The 13692-nt window shown below is 36.9% G+C and overlaps 1 pseudogene; it reads right to left on the bottom strand.

Moving 5' to 3' along the window:
• Positions 1–5604: 5604 nt before the first annotated feature.
• LOC120210162 lies at positions 5605–13449 on the bottom strand (annotated as a pseudogene).
• Positions 13450–13692: the final 243 nt, after the last annotated feature.

Below are 13692 nucleotides of genomic sequence, written 5' to 3'. Positions count from 1 at the left end.
CTATTTTCCAATCAAGGTCTTCAATTCGAATTGGAATAGAAGAAGACCCAGAATTGACTCCGGTCTAGCTTACTCAACAGCGAGGAGCTAGTTTCAAGTTGAAGTTTTCAGACCAAGTTTTAACTTCACGACGAATGATACTTCACTCAAAACCAAATTCAAAATTGGTTGCAATTTGGCTTAACTCAGCGATGATGAGCCATCTTCTAGTTAAATCTTTTCGAAGTTAATTTCAACTCCACAATGGAGGATATTGGGTTTGAAAGTCAATTCAGAATCGACTGCAATCTTGTTTAACTCAACGATGAAGAGCTAGTTTTCAGTTGGAGTTTTCAGACCAAGTTTCAACTTCACGACAAAGAATACTTGACCCCGAAGCACATTTAGAACTGACCGCCATCTGGCTTAACTCAACAGCGAGGATTCATCTTCTAGTCAAATCTTTTCGAAGTCAATTTCAACTCCACAATAGAGGATATTGGGTTCGAAATCCAATTCAGAATCGACTGCGGTCTAACATAACTTAGTGACGAGGAACTAGTTTTCAGTTGAAGTATTTAGGCTAAGTTTCAACTTCACGATGAAGGATACTTGACCTGAAAACACATTCAGAACTGAATGCAATTTGGCTTAACTCAGTGGCGAGAAGCCATCTTCTAGTCAAAGCATTTTGAAGTCAATTTCAACTCCACAATGAAGGATATTGGGTTTGAAAGCCAATTCAGAACCGACTGCGATCTAGCTTAACTCCACGATGATGAGCTAATTTTCAGTTGAATTTTTCAGGCGAATTTTCAACTGCATTGTGAAGGATACTTGACCCAGAATTGCATTCAGAATTGACTGCAATTTGGCTTAACTCAGCGGCAAGGAACCATCTTCTGGTGAAATATTTTCGAAGTCAGATTTTAACTCCACAACGGAGGATATCCGTCTTAAAGAACAATCATCTACAACTTCGACTCAGATTTTAACTTCATGACGAAGGATATCGAGTTCAAAGAAAGTCTGATTCGGTAGAAGTTTGATCCGATCCCTAAAGAAAAACTAAATTTCTCAATGCCAGATGAGCAAGCTTGCTTCCGGAATCCATATATTTTTTAAACCGAACAAAAATTCATGTTTTTCTATCTTTGTCCTATTATCGTTACATGATGATAGACAAAGAGGAACAACTATAGACACTCACTTTCGTCTAGGGATTTGTTTTGAGTTTTATTTTTATTTTATTTGTCTTAGTATTTTATTATAGTATATATATATTATATTTGAAAATAAATATATACTTTTTAAAATATATATAGTATATATATATTATATAGTATATATTATATAAGTTATTTATATTATTATATTGTTAATATTTTTATTTTTTGTTTTGCTTTTTGGTCCAAGTTTAGGCCAATCCACTTCGGGGTCCAGTTCCATATGGTCTAAAAGAGGGGTCTAAAGATCCAAGGTCCAAAACACACAAATCGGTCTGCATGACCCAACAAAGGGGAACCCAGCTAGTAGACTCGCATAACCCAACAGGCTGCTATACCAGGCCTAATAGAATTAGGGTTTTTGATTTTAGAAGGCATCGCAATCACAAATGTCGCATTATGAATGATCAATGGATGGTCAAGATCAAAGATGGCTAGGGTAATAAAACCTTAAAAATTATGTCTCATGTTTAGCTCATCAAAGGCCGTTGGATCTGATCCCTTGATCAAACAACTAGAAAACGTATAAGAAACATCACGAGTCACCCAATCTGGCTAAAATGGAAAGAAATTACTTTCCCATATTTTTTTATAGAAGCCCACAAGGAATTCGACGCAAAAAATGACAACATCATCAAACCATCAATGCGAACAAAATCAAAATTAAACCAAAATCAAGGGAAACACAAACAAATGGAAACAAATCCAAAATCAAAGGAAGAAATAAGAACAAAAAGGAAAAGATCTTCGATATGTAAATAGAAACAAGTCAGAATCAAGTTAAGGGAGAAATAATTTTTCCCCGAAGCTGTCAATCCCATCGGTTTAGACAGTGAGATCATCAGTTTTTGAAAGGAAATAAATCTCCCCCATGTTTATTTAATCTCTGCAAAACACGAAGAGAGTGGAGGAGTTCTTCAGAACCCAAAAAAGATTAAAAGATCGAAGGAAGGGAAAAAATTAGCTTTTGGTAAGAACAAACAGCTGCCGGAGAGCCAAAGGTTGTCGAGAAATCTAATAGTCACCGACGAAAGGGTAAGAAAGTTGTGGTTCTTCGTTTAGATCTACGTTGGTGTAATTGTTTTTTTTTTGGGATAAATGGCGGTTTGATTCATGTTTAAGGTGGCTCAAACGCTCTATGGTCATATTGAAAAGGTAAAGAGATAGGGAATCCCTTTGTTGGATGCCCTTCTCAAGAATAAAAAACAAACTTAGATCACCATTCAGTTGGGTTTGCATGGTGTCAGACGAAATGCAACTCATGATAAGGTTAACAAGAGAGACGAGAAAAAAAGCTTCTATGAGAATCTCACGGATAAAGTCCCATTAAAGATATTTGAAGGCCTTCTAGAGGTCAACTTTTATAGTCATTCAACGAAACTTATCTTTCTTCAATCCCTTAGTGTAAATCACCTCTTCGTTGATAATAATATTTCCCTAAATGTTTCTGTCGGCGATGAAGCTTGTTTGGTGTTCACCCACTAGCTTAGGGATAATACTCTTAACTCGTCGAACAATGATTTTTATGACGAGCTTATAGAGGACCGAACAAAGGCAAATAGGTCGAAAATCATTTAACTTTTCGAGCGTCGAAGATTTTGGGATGAGAACGAGGATGGTGTGGTTCAGAGATGGATCCATCATCGAACTCATAAAAATGCCTTGAATTGCCTTGCAAACTGAACCCTCGACAACATCCCAATGCCTTGGAGATTGCGTTGCGAATTATCGATCTCATTGTGATTTAGTTGGTCATTTTGACAAATCTAAAAAAAATTGATTAAAATCGTATATTATAAGGCATTTTTGGTCAATGAGGTTATTTTATCTTTTTTAAATTTCTAGAGGGATCAGAGAGATACGAGCTTCCGAAGAGATTTTCATACGCGACTTCAATTGTGTGAATTTTTATTAAATTCTTAAGTTATTCTTAAAAAATATAATAAGTTATTAGATTTGATTATTTCAAAATATATATACCATTTTAGAATTTGAAAAATTATTCGAATATCGTTTATTAAAAATAATAAACATTTATTTTTGATACATTTGCCTAAAATATTAGTATGATAAACTAATGGGGTCACGTCTTTATTTTTATCAGTATGCTATTTTGATATACAATTTACATTGACAAAACTATTAAAATATAATTAAAATAATCTCTTCAAAAGATAAATTGAATTTAGTCGCTAAGATACACGAAAATGGTCACTTGATGATTCATCAATAAAAAACAAACACGAAGAAGGAAATATGATAGTTTCATGTATAACTGGAGCTCAAGAACTCAGGAGGATATACGACGAGCAGTCGAGAAGGTTCAGTCCTACAAGGAAATGAAGCTTAATGTGAAGATGCGTAGAGAAGAGTGAGTGAGTCAGTGAGCTCTCTTTACTCCGACACTGCATTTTTCTGTTTATAAAACTGCATTTTTTTTTGGGGTTCTGCCTACATGCCTCAAGTAGTGTAAAACTTGGACAAAAAAACTGTGTAGCTCTTAAAAAAAATATCATCAAAGTAGCATTGAAACCAGTTCATATAAATCCAAACATATCTTAGACAAATTATCCTTGAGGTAACATTGAAATCAAATCACACAAATCTAAATAATTCTTAAACAAACACTGTAGTGACGTTGAAATCTAATCACACAAATCCATTAATCAAGCAACACACAATAATAACACTTGGAATCATAGATAAAGCTCATCGAAAGTTTTTGAATATCCTTTCCCTCGCAGTAGGAACGGAATGTGAAATCATTCTTGTTTGTGAACTCCTTGGATTCGATGAGTTCTCTAAACCTTTCGTTTTGAACGAAACACATCTACAATCAGGAACACAATAAGCAAAACCATGCAAAGCCAATAGTAATTGACGAGAATAATGACTCTTTAATTGTTTAAAGAACTTACCATAACATTTTAAATTATATAAATAATCACATTTGCCGTGAATAATAGAGTCGCATATAGACTTGTACACTTGAGAATTTATTTTAAGCAACATTGACCACAAGATGAGCAGTTAGGGAAATCCTGTCTTTCTAAGAAATCGAAGATCATGATGATGTCTGTGACGATCTTGAGGCAATGTGATCCCATCCCCATCCTTCTAAGAATACAATTGGGATGAGTAGAAGTATTAGAGATCAAACAATAATAATATCATAAGCTTAAATCTCTTTTTCCTTCATGGATGTTACACTTCTCCAGAAACTCTGGTTGTTGCCAAAACCATTACACGCTTCCAAAAACAAGTGTTGGTGTCTTCGAGTTTCAATGACATCAAGAACTTTAGCACGCCTTAAGAAAACATGGTAGAATCCTCCGATAACGTAGAAGAAACCACCACAATATCAATTGCACAAGTCATGGTACATGAAGCTTTTGGAGTCGAGAGTGGCGGTAGATTGACGAAACCAAAGACACTTTACTCTTGGCAACTCAGCACAAATTTTGTGAAGATGAAAATGGCATTCTGATTCTGAACAATAAGAAAACAGAGTTGAGACAAGTAGCATGCACCCATCACATTTTCTCTCTGTTTCCTCCATCTTGTTTGCTGCTAACATCGAGCTGTGTTTTTCGAGGTAAGATGGGGATCGATCCAACTTAATTTTAAAAAAAATCAAGTTTTTGAAAATAAATAAAATTAGAATCAACATTGACCTTTGGGGTAAATAGATCGAATAACTCAAAAATATCTTTTTTAAAAAAATAAATTAAAATATAAAATAACTTGCGTATAACCAAAAATTCATTTTTAAGAATTCAAGAATCAGTTACACGTGGAGAAAAATAAACACCTCACAGTGTCCAAAATTGATACCTAAACAATTATACGCCATCTAAATATGAACTTTACGAATTCAAATGTTTTTAAATTATGATCCTTCTAATATGAGGAATTAACATAAATCATCATTTTGTCGGTTAGAACACTATCTTATCAATTTCCTAAATTGTAACCATATTGCCTCGAGATTTATTAAATCAAATGGATGATAACAAATTAAGCAAATGTGACGAATGCATTAGATCAATACATTTGATACTTATTGCAAATGCAAATACGAATGCAGTTGGTATTAATATAGATAACCACTTTTCAGTTCCACATTGAAGCAACGCAAAAATCATAAAGAATCTTATATAAAACTGAAAGGGGAATCGGTTCCCCAAAGATTCTCAACTAAACCAACAATTCCTTTTAAAAATTTCAAACCCTTTTAGTACTACAAAACTTGTACTAAATCTTTAAAAAAATATTTACAATCCGCCGGTATGTTTGTGGTGGAAGCAATTGACAATGTAACAAACAGATTATACTGTAAAAATTAAATTTGAAGTAATTGACAAAGAACATACAAAATTAAGAGTCCAATTGATTACCATGTTACCTCGCTGTACAAATCCAGAAACAGACTCAAAATGTCGCAGCAAAGCCCTCAGCCTTTAGGTGACTCTTTCATGCTTAGAAACTTCGGACGGACTATGCTTTGACACTGCAGGTAGTAAACGTTCCATATGCTCTGAATTAAACTGACAACTTCGTTGGCAGTACTGCAGAATGCTGTTGATTTTTCATCTTTCTCGACATTGGCTTTTAAGGATCATTCTGGTGCAGAAGATGAGGTTTCCTTGTGACCATGTTAAGATGTCATCCATGAGAACTGCAAATTATGGGTCTTCCAGCATGTAGCATTTGCATATGCCTTCTCTGCGGATTGGCGTCTGCTGTAAGTTATAAGAACTGAGCAATTATTTTATGCCTCTGATCCTACTTCATCTTTTTCCATATCTTGTAGTTCCACAGATAGAAGATCCCCATATTGTGAGAAGCGTAGCTTCAAAACATCAACCTAATTGACATACAGATTTCAGTAACCTCTCATTGATAACAAAGAGAAATATGAAAACCTCTCATAGAGTTTATGCCATTGGGTACGTTTTAATTTGAGTTGTTGGTAAGTTTGGGGGACAAGAACATCAGCCCCAAAAATAAAGCCATTATCCTACAATATGCCCAATGGATCAAAATGCTATGGTTAAAAAACAGTGTAGTTCGGTTATAGATATCATGTAAAAATTAAAATCTAGAAAGCATAATTTGGATTATTCATTTTCTTAACGGGTCAAACAGTTTTCAAACATACGCATGTGCATATGAGGACCCTCAAAGTAAATAGGAAAACTCTGAAAAAAATGAACACACCGATATTGGGTTCCGGATACATCCCCGCATCTGACACTCATAAATTTGTCCAAGTAACATAGCATAAGTATATTTGAATGTACACCTATATTTTGTTTAAAAGAAAATAATTAATTATCACATGTTTTATGTTATGCCTTTCAGGCTTTCACCTTTGGAGTAATTATCATTACAAACACACCAAAAAGTCTATGTGATACGTGTTTCCTTTTATTTTTACCATTTTCAAAATAAAATAAAAGAATAATTAAGGTAAAATCTCATTATAAAATATGGATCGAACGTAAATTTATTAGAGGAAAAGGCAAGAGAAAGATAAACTCACATTGGCAAAACCGGAAGGCAATGGTGGAATAACTCGAAAAGCTAGGTCGGTTGTCCAACTTGTATTTGTTCATCGTGACTGCATGCTGAACAGGTGCCGACATCATTGAGGTGGTAGGTTCTAGCAATGCCATGGGGGTAGATTTTGGACTCTGAGACACGTCATTCTCTGTTGATTTGTTTTTATCCGTCATCCCTACAGTGCATGGTGTTACTACAAAAGCACCGGGTTCTGAGGAACTTGAAGTTGAAGCTTTTGCAGGATCAGCCACAATTTCCACCTTCTGCCTCTTAGCAGCCTGCTCAGACAGTAGCTCACCCTTGACAACACTAGACTGCACAAAAACAAAAATAGATGTTTAAACCAACTAAAATAAGGAGTAATTTCCTATATCTAAACTGCAAAACCCTAATGTTCTGTTTTTCCATTGCTACCAACTCATACCGGCATGCTGCATGCGTATGTATTATGTGCATAAATGGCAAATGCCCACCATCGAAATTTTTCATATCACTGGTGAAAGCATTATGGTTCCTTAAAAAAAACTATACTGTGAAAATATGCAACTTCTGAACCTGCTTGCTTTACACAACAGTTCAAGGAACATGTAAATTTACTCAAGCATTTATTAAGAATCATATTAGGACTATAGTATACACAGATAAACTTCTAAACCTGCTTTGCTATACACAACATTCTTGGAACATGTAAATTTACTCAAGCATTTATTCAGAATCATGAATTGTCTGTCTAGCTCAGTTAGTAGAGCGCAAGGCTCTTAACCTTGTGGTCGTGGGATCGAGTCCCACCGAGGGCAATTCATAATGGAGGTCTTCCACGGAAGCTGCTCTCAACCTGGCGTTGGGAGCAGCCTACTACCCTACCTCACCTTACCTCATTACATATGTGTAATGGGAATAGGATCAGCTAATTTTTTTTATTTATTCATAATCATATTAGGACTATGGTATACACATATAAACTTTTAAACCTGCTTTGCTATACACAACAGTTCTTGGAACATGTAAATTTACTCAAGCATTAATTCAGAATCATATTCGGACGATGGTATATATAGGTAAAGAGAATTCTCAGTACTTGTTTCTGAAGCTTGTCTAACTGGTGTCGGAAGTCATTCCGCTTCTGCTCCAGCATTTCCTGCTTCTTGCATAGTTCCTTTTTCATCTGCTTCAGAGTCTCTAACTTTTTCTGCAATGGAGGTGGAACCTTGGGACCATTCATATTAACAGGCTTAGGAGAATTCGGAGAAGGCACATCAGCACCATGGACAACATTGCTTTTATGACCAACTGATTGAAGATTATCCTTTTCTCTATTAGCAAAAGGCTGTACTTGAACAACGGGAGCTGTTAGACCATGTGGATTTACTGCTATGCCAGTGCCACTATTTACAGTATCATCAGGAATGCTATCCCGATTAGCCCACCAGAGCTTAATAAAGCGGTTCCCATTACAGCATCAGGTGACTTCAGAGCAGCTTCTGCCTCTTCCCTCTTTGAGAACTGGACAAAGGCACGCTCACTTTTTGATGGAATATAAATGTCAATAACCTGTCCAAACTTACAAAAATGAGAGAGAATAGCCTCACTTTTGTTGCTTTTTTGGGGAATCCCATTGACAAACAGTGTACGAAGTGCCTTCTGAGTTGGTTTTCTGCTATTATGTGTACTATCATTCTGTGACTTGAGTGACAAATCCATTTTGGAGCCATCATCCTGAGTTCTGGTCTGCTTTACCTGACGGGAAGTGCCTTGAGAACTTGGAAATGTTTCTTGTTTTCCCTTGGTTTCATCCTGTGTGTGGTTGGTCATCTGTTTTGTATATATTCTACTACTACTTGAGCCACAAACTCTACCCCAACCAGGCAAACTTGTTCCCTGTGACCCAGCACTTCTAATTAGCAATTCGTTATCGTGCAAGGACTCCGTTTCATGAACCTTGGGTGAATATAGTCCTGAGAGAGAAGCCATTGCTTCTGTCCCATTGTTATTCCACAAAGGCTGATCAGGATCATATAAATCAGCCCCATTTGCACCAGTAGAAACAGTATGTACACCATTTGAACCTGAGCGTCACCAGTCATTCCGGGTTTGCTACTTTTGCCATGTATACCATCACTGTTCATTAAAGACGTTGAGGGAGGAACACCTGATGGTAGTGGTCCAGGTACAGAAGAGGTTGCCAATAGCTGTGCAGTTGGAACTGTACCAGGAAGGTTAAACTGTGACAGACTATGCAAATCAGAAAAGAAGTAACTGGCAAATTAATAATGGGGAGGGTTAGATGTTTCAAGGTGATAATAAAAAATCAAATTCAAAAGAGTTTCCGACAGCATGTACATTATGAATTGGATGTTCAGTTAGATGACACCATAAATTGGAAAAGAAGCCACTCCACCCGTCAATATAGATCGTGGAGCAAATACCTATGATGTTAGAATAGTCTATTTGCATTGATCTCTATTCATGTAGTGCATTTAGTCAAAAATTAAAGAAGAAATATATATGTAAGAATAAATTTCTTTATTGGTGTAATGCCACCATGCTGTCTGGAGGCATCCCTTCAACAAGATGCTAAAAGAGAAACAGTGAAAGAATTTAATCTACTAGTGAATCGAAGCAGGTAATCTATCTGGTATGCATGTCCCTTTTGTTAGTTAGGGCATTGTCAAAAAGATAAATAGAATAGCAGGGCCCAAGTAATGAAACTAAAGCAACAAGAATATAAGCCCTGCCTTTGGTGGTAGTGAAGCACTGTGATGAAGGTAAATGACAACATAAAATGTGTCAGAAAGGAACTGTTAACAGTCAAAAACCTTCTTAGCACATTGTCCATCCTACACTGCTGGTAGCCTGACAAGATAAACCAGATGAACATGGTAGCCTAACACATCACCATATGAATTTTTTTTATCTATATTATTGTCAAGGCTCTGGAAAACCGAATAAGCCACCACAAGTCAGAATCAAGACAGACATTAGGGAAATCCTTACCTTAACATCTTCCAAAACAATGTGATTGACACCATGCTCCATTGGGCACATGTCTCCTTGTAGACAAAAACCACGCTCCTCAGAATCTCTACAACGCTGGTGGTGAATGCCCATATTCAATGAAGAATTCATCGGATGCCTGAGGACCCCTTGAAAGCCAATAGGATTGAGAGTATCTAGGCCATTTGGTATTCCAGGCATAAGCCCAAAGGCACTCCATGATGAGCTGTGTGCATTTGAAACATTTGGTCATCCCCTTCCTGGAAAGAGACTTGGAGCAACAGATTCTGGCTGAACCATCTGGGAAGCAATATTAACTGAACTGAACCTAGGATCACATTGATTCCAAGAAGAGATATCCCTTCCTCTTCTCCTATCACTACCAGGACCAAAATCTCCACTAAATGCTTGGTTCGACCTAATTCTCTGGTTCAGATCTGAATTTCCTCTGGGAACTAACTTGGGGCGTCCTCTAACAAAATTGGATGTCAAGTCTTTGTCAAGAGGCAAACTGTTATAGTTTTTCCAGGTTTCACCTGCTTGAGATTCATTTTCTCTCATAGGATGGCCATTTTCAAAAGGTTTGTTGTGTTTTCTGTATGACCTTCTAAAAAACTGGATCCATAGAATCTGTCTCTAATGATTGAGAGTGTATCACGCCGGCGATGCTTGGGGTTGTGATCTGTTGGGAAATAAACCGAGTACGATTAATTTTTCCTATAACTATATTAGTGAGAATGTGAAATAAAAGCAAAAAAATAATACTCGAAATTGATAACGGAGTTTAGTCAATTATGCCTACGTCTCCGGACTGCTGCAGATCTTTTACTAAGAGAGAAAATTTATAGGTGTTTACAAAACACTCACAAGAAATCTCTCTAGTAATGGGAGAAATAAATGATTTTTGGGATGATTTTGAAGCTAAATGGGTTAGGGTATTTATACTTGAAGCTTAAGGACTAATCTTGTAAATACCCTAAAGTGTGCAATGGCTAAAATGTAATTAACCCTATTACAAAATAAAAAAACAAATTGATTGCACCGAATTCGGTGGAATTCGGTGCCCCCATGCTCCCCCCATTCGGTGCCCCCATGCTCCCCCCATTCGGTGCCCCCATACACCCACAATTATTGACTTTACAATCTCCCACTTGAATACTGATTTTAATTTGTCTTCACACCTCGATCAATGCAGCAGCATTTCTGGTCTTGTTACTCTAGCATGTCAACTGAAGCTGAACACAACTTCAGTTTGTCCGTAGTCACCGTCTTTGTCAACATGTCTGCCGGATTTTGAGCTCCACTAATCTTTTCAAGTTTCAAAATCCTATCTTCCAGAAGAGATCGGATAAAATGATATCTCAATTGTATGTTCTTCGTTCTGGAATGAAAAGACGGATTCTTTGCTAGATGTCTAGCACTTTGACTATCGCAGTACAATACATTGTTCTATTGTTTCTTGCCTAACTCTTCCAAGAAACTTTGGAGCCAAACCATCTCCTTGCTGGCTTCCGTAACAGCGACATATTCTACTTCAGTTGTGGAGATAGTAACTTTATTTTGTAGTTGAGAAACCCAACTCACTGCAGTACCTCCTAGAGTATAGACATATCATGTAGTGCTCATTCTGATGTCAACATTTCCTGCTAAGTCAGCATCTACATAGCCTGTCAGTATCGTATCTCCACCTTTGAAACAAAAATGCTTTTTTGTGGAACCTCGTAGATAAATGAGGATCCATTTGACTGCTTCCCAGTGTACCTTGCCCGGATTATTCATGTACCTGATAATAGCTCCCACTGCATGAGCAATATCTGGTCTGGTACAAACCATGGCATACATCAGACTTCCAATTGTTGAGGCATACGATACCTTCACCATGTATGCACATTCTTCCTCCATCTTTGGTGACTGTTCTTTGGAGAGTCTAAAATGAACACCTAAAGGTGTACTTACTGGTTTAGCATCTTGCATGTTGAACCTGGAGAGTACTTTGTTGATGTACTCAGCCTGTGATAACATCAAAGTCCCTGACTTTGTGTCTCTCTTAATCCTCATCCCAAGAATCTGCTTGCAGCGCCCAGATCCTTCATAACAAACTGCTTCGACAATTTTTGCTTCAAGTTTATAATCTCTTGCATGTCTAAGCCTGCAACGAGCATGTCATCAACGTACAATAATAAAATAATGAAGTTGTTGTCGAACCTCTTGATATAGCAACAATGATCTGCTTGGCCTCTGGTAAAACCACTGCTACTCATGAAATTATCGAACTTCTTGTACTACTGTCTAGGAACTTGTTTTAAACCATATAAACTCTTCTTCAACCTACATACCAGGTTTTTCTTCCTTGCCTCTATGAAGCATTCTGGCTGCCTCATATAGATTTCTTCCTCCAAATCACCATGAAGGAAAGCTGTCTTTACATCTAACTACTCAAGATGTAAATTCTCTACAACTACAATTTTCAACATCAGTCTGATTGTAGACAATTTTACGACTGGAGAAAAAATTTCATTGTAGTCAATACCTTCTTTTTGCTGAAAACCTTTGACAACCAATCTTGCTTTGTAGCGTTTGCTCCCATCGTGCTCTTCTTTGATCCTGTAAATCCACTTATTATGGAGCGTTTTCTTGCCTGGTGGTAATTCAGCTAATTCTCATGTCTGATTTGACATAAGCAAGTCCATCTCATCTTTCATGTAAGACTCCCACTTGACTAAATCCTCCACCTGCATTGCTTCATCATAGCACTCTGGTTCACCATTGTCAGTCAGCAACAAATAGTGCAAAGAAGGTGAATAACGTTGGGTTGGTTTAGGAATTCTGGAGGAGTGTCTCAGTTCTAGCGTGTGTGGTTCTTCTTGAACTGGTTCAGGATTGATATGAACATCATTTCCAGATATTTCCTCGAACTCAGCAAATTCCTTTGTTTCAGCTTCGGTATTTGAGCTACTTGATTCTATGGTTGACATGTCTTTGTACATCACATTCTCATTGAAAATGACGTCTCTGCTTCTGATGATTTTTCGATTTTCGTAGTCCCAAAACTGGTAATCGAACTCATCACCACCATAACCAACAAAGACGTATTTGTTGGACTTGGCATCAAGTTTATTTCTTTCAGCAGAGTTTATGTGTACATAAGAAATGCAACCAAACACTCTTAAGTGTGAAAGGTTTATTTCTTTCTTGCTTCAAGCTTCTTCTAGTATTCCACCATCCAAGGGAATTGAGGGCCCACAGTTGATCAGGTCTTTTGGTTATGAATTTTGTCAATTTTTTTGCGAGATTATTATTCATTACTATTCATGTGAATAGTGAATTTCATGAATAGTAAAAATTTTATCAGCGATACGAATTTGTCGACGGAAGAGTTCTAATACACAGTGGAATTCGGTGCTCCCATGCGCCCACAATTATTGACTTTACACGATCATCATCCTCTTCATCACTAACTTCCTTCGCCTGGGGATCACCAATACAAGCAGGAGGAGAAAGATCACCAAGTTTAGGTGACGAAACTTTCAGCTCCATTGGATCCTTCAGAAATAAATAAAAAGCACATGTTCCTTTACAGCCTGCACAGTTCCAGTCCAACCAAATGCAGCAGCAGACAACATGAGAAGCAATTTGAAGGAAAATCTAAAATTAAGGGAAAGAGTTAAGGTATGTAATAACAACAGAAAATAGTATTAAAAAATAAAAGCAACTAAACTAAAAGATGTTAACTTGTTAAGAACATTTACAGTAAGGGATGCCTGAGGGTAAAAGACACATGACCATTCAAAGAAACAATATACAGCAGTTCATATGATCACAAACAAGAGAACTTGATCTATAATACAACCATTGCAACGAAGATAAGGACTAAAGCTAAATTAAGGAACACAAACAACACAGATCCACAATCAAACTGAATTTCCAT

This window comes from Hibiscus syriacus, unplaced genomic scaffold (assembly GCF_006381635.1).
Source record: "Hibiscus syriacus cultivar Baekdansim isolate YM2019G1 unplaced genomic scaffold, ASM638163v2 tig00109916_pilon, whole genome shotgun sequence".
Taxonomy (NCBI): domain Eukaryota; kingdom Viridiplantae; phylum Streptophyta; class Magnoliopsida; order Malvales; family Malvaceae; genus Hibiscus; species Hibiscus syriacus.
This window is presented reverse-complemented; position numbering and strand designations above follow the sequence as displayed.